Here is a 4,243-nt window from a genome sequence, read left to right on the forward strand (position 1 = left end):
ACTCTGATGCCTACCTTTGGATCCCATTCCTGTAACTGGGCTGCCTTGTCTGGCCTCAGAGGGAGAGGATGCACCTAGTTCTGCAGGGACTTAATGTGCCCAGGCAGGCTGGTACCCATAGGGGTCTTCTCCCTTCTCAGAAGAGAAAAGGAAGGAAAAATCAGGGAAATGGGTGTGTGATGGTGGGAACTAAGAGGAGAGGAGGAGGTTGCTGTGATCAGGATGTAAAGTGAATAAATACATAAACTATTGGAGGAAAAATCCTTTTGCCTTTTGTTTCAGAGTAGCCGAGTTTAGTCTCCTCCACTACAACAGTCTTGGCTCCGGTTCTTACAGTTGTGGTCTTTTTTTTTTTGTTGTTCCTTTTTTTTTTTTTTAAATAACAACCACTTAGTGAGGTTTTTCTTTTTTCTAACTCTTTATCCATTCATTGTGAATTTCCTATCATGCTCCCCAATCTCACTCATCCCATTCTCCCTTTGTACCTGCCCTGGCGGATCTGGACCCAGGGGGCCTGCACAAATTGATGCACCAGCCAAGGAAATTGCAAGCAGAGGACCTAGACTCCTTGATCAGATGTTCATTCTCCACATGATGGGTGGGAGAGGGGGTGGGATTGCCTCTGACAAGATCTCTGCCCCTTAAGGCCCTGTGGGAACACAGAGGAAAGCGATGCAGGCTATCCAGATAAGACCTGATAGGCTATAGTCAGACAGTGGGAGAGGAGGACCCCACCTGTCAGAAGTCTAGGAGAGGGTAATAGAATGGAAAAAGGAGGGACAGTGGGAACAGGAAGATAAGAGCCAGGGGATTACAATTGGGATGTAATGTGAATAAATTATAATAATAATAAAGAATTAATTCTCAGGTTAATATTTAGATTATGGTAAAAATGATTAAATTAGGCTTATTCTTATTTTAAATTTATTTTCTGGCTTAATTTAAGTTTTCAAAATTTGTTATATTATTTGTGTGTCAGGGCTTATGTGCAGAAGACAACTTTCAGAAGTTATCTCTCCTTCCCCAAGTCTGCAGAGCTTTAAGCTGGATCATCTATCTTGCAGGCCATGTCACTGGCCCTAATGTTTTTTAAATTGTTACATATTATATGTGACTCTCTCATCCAGCCCAGAAAGATGTCCAAGGGAAAGCAGGCCAAGGGGAAGAAAGTGGCCCCGACCCCTGCAGTAGTGAAGAAACAAGAGGCCAAAAAGGTGGTCAATCCTTTGTTTGAGAAGAGGACCAAGAATTTCGGCATCGAGCAGGACATCCAGCCTCAAAGAGATCTCACTTGCTTTGTTAAATGGCCTCACTACATCAAGGCCATTCTCTATAAGCAGCTCAAAGTACCTCTTACCATTAACCAACTCACTCAGGCCCTGGACTGGCAAACAGCTACCCAGTTGTTTAAGCTTGCCAACAGGTACAGACCAGAGACAAAGCAGAAGAAGCAGACACTACTGGCCCATGCTAAGAAGAAAGCTGCTGGGAAAGGGGATGTCCCAACTAAGAGGCCACCTGTCCTTTGAGCAGGGGTCAATACAGTCACCACCTTGGTGGAGAACAAGAAGGCTCAGCTGGTGATTGCCCATGATGTAGACCCCAATGAGCTGGTAGTCTTTCTACCTGCCCTGTGTCGAAAGATGGGGGTCCCTACTGCATCATCAAGGGAAAGGCCAGGCTGAGGCCCCTGGTCCACAGGAAGACTTGCACCATTGTTGCCTTCACAGAGGTTAACTCAGAAGACAAGGGTGCTTGGCTAATCTGCTGGAAGCTATTAGGACCAATTATGATGAGAGATACGATGAGATCCGTTGCCACTGGAGAGGCAACATCCTGGGTCCTAAATCTGTGGCTTGAACTGCCAAGCTGGAAAAGGCAAAGGCAAAAGAATTTGCCAATAAACTGGGTTAAATGTACACTGCTAAGTTTTCTGTACATAAGTATAATCACAAAATTAAAAATAAATTATATGTGAATTAATTATAAGCATAGAAGTTGTATATGTTCCCTATCAAAATCACTTACTTTAACAGTGCCACACACTGGGGACGGCCATGTGCCTGTGGATGTGGGGTGTGCCACACTCTGGGGATGGCTATGTGCCTGTGGAGGTGGGGTACGCCACACTCTGGGGACGGCTATGTGCCTGTGGAGATGGGGTGCGCCACACTCTGGGGATGGCCATGTGCCTGTGGAAGTGGGGTGTGCCACACAGTTAAAACTGAGAGAAAAGGGTCTAGGAACTTGTAGTTGTCAAGGCCTCTAGAACTCAGCAGGCAGAAGGCCAAGATCACAAGAAGGGGTTTAGAAAACAGCAATTGTGAAGCAGGGAAAATATCGTCACCTTAATTTTCCTACAAGGAAGCAGTACGTTTAGTAGAAATAAGAATGGAAATTCTTCACCATCCCATGAAAAAAATAATCTCATTGTGGAAGCTTTAGTGTGTCACGGTTAGTCCCACCTTATACCCCTTTCCCTTTTGTCCACACTTCTTTGCTTACAAATGTTCTTTGCAATAAGTCATTGGTCTGGTTCGAGACCTCTGGCTTCTGCTACACTCTCAATGCTGACTCCTCACTGGGACTCCCCTCAGATACCCTGTTGTTGCCCTGTGTCATGGAGATCCTGCAGCTTTGAATCTGCAGGGCTGGTCCCTTCACATGCTCCAGCAGTTCATAGGTGGGGTAGATCTTTGGGTAGGCCATGAGGTTTTCTTTCTTTTAATTAATTAATTCAATTTATTCACTTTACATCCTAGTCATAGCGTCCTCACTCCTCTCTTCCCAGTCCCATTTTCCTTCCCTCTTCCCCTCCTGCTCACCCTTATTCCTCAGAAAAAGGGGAGCCTCCTTCTCTGTCCACCCACCCCAGCTCATCAAACCACATCAGGACTGAGCAGGTCCCCTCCCCGTGTGGCCTGGCAAGGCAGTCCTGCCAGAGGGAAGTGATAAAAAACAAAAAACAAACAAACAAACAACAACAACAACAACCCCCCCCCCCCAGGCATCCAAGTCCATGTTAGAGACAGGCCCTACTACTCTTTCTAGGGGACCCACATGAAGCTTGAGCTGCCTATGGGCTATATTTTTGTAGGGGGCCTAGGTCCAGTCCATGCAAGGTTGGTGTTTCAATCTCTGCAAACCCCTCTGGGCCCTGTTTAGTTAGTTCCATTGATCTTCTCATGGAGGCCCTATCATATCTAGGTCCTTTTATTCTCCCCGCAACCCCTTTTTTCCCACAAGGCTATCTATGCTTTGCTCAATGTTTGGCTGTGAGTCTCAGCATGTTTCGAACTGCTGCTGGGTGGAGCCTCTCAGAGGAAATCTCGGCTAGGCTTTGTCTGCAAGAATAGCCGAGTTCCTTTTCTACGAGAAGAGTGCATAGCCTCGCCAGAGCCATAGATGACTGAGCAGTATGGGGAGGGGAGATTTTGAAGGTCCATGGAACTTTCAGAGGACTGTATGTAAACTTAGCCGGGGTCATTTAAAGGAGTAATTTATTAGTGGGAGAATCTACAAAATAGTGGCAATGGGGCAGACATAAATATTCATGTTTCCTTTGAGTTATTATGTATCTTTACATCTTGGTTCAAATTTATCTGGTTGCATTCTCTCATTTTTAAAAAAATATTTATTTACTATGTATACAGTGCTCTGCCTGCATGTATACCTGCACGCCAGAAGAGGACACCAGATCTCATTATAGATAGTTGTGAGCCACTATGTGGGTGCTGGGAATTGAACTCAGGATCTCTGGAAGAGCAGTCAGTGCTCTTAACCACTGAGCCATCTCTCCAGCCCTCTGGTTGCATTCTCAACCACCATCTCTTTCTATCTGCTAACCCTTGTGGGTTGGAGGAAAGGAATTCTGAATTCAAGTTAAAGTTCTCTCCTCAACTGCAAAAATATGGGAAAGCTGCTACAGCAAGCACATTGGATCTTCTCAGCACCAGCTAGGACTGGAATCACTGTCTTACCACAATTCACAGGGCCCAAATTCTACTGACTCTTAATCTCCTGTTTACATCTCTCCTTGCTAGATTCTTATTAGCACTTCCTGTTCTAGCCTGCAATACAGCTTCTCCTCAGAGCTCCTGAACTTCATCCACCCTTCAGCTTGGGAAACTCCCCAAAGCTTTCTTATCTGAGGGTCCCTCATAGGTTCCAGTTTTCCAGAAAGGGCTTCTGGGGCATCTTACTGAAATTAGCACCATTTATCACGTTGTAACCCCACACCCTG

The 4,243-nt window shown here is 45.6% G+C and overlaps 1 pseudogene; it reads left to right on the top strand.

Moving 5' to 3' along the window:
- Nucleotides 1-1,130: 1,130 nt before the first annotated feature.
- Nucleotides 1,131-1,914, top strand: LOC127202381 (60S ribosomal protein L7a-like; annotated as a pseudogene).
- The last annotated feature ends 2,329 nt before the right edge of the window (nucleotides 1,915-4,243 follow it).

Source organism: Acomys russatus, chromosome 18 (assembly GCF_903995435.1).
Source record: "Acomys russatus chromosome 18, mAcoRus1.1, whole genome shotgun sequence".
Taxonomy (NCBI): Eukaryota; Metazoa; Chordata; class Mammalia; order Rodentia; family Muridae; genus Acomys; species Acomys russatus.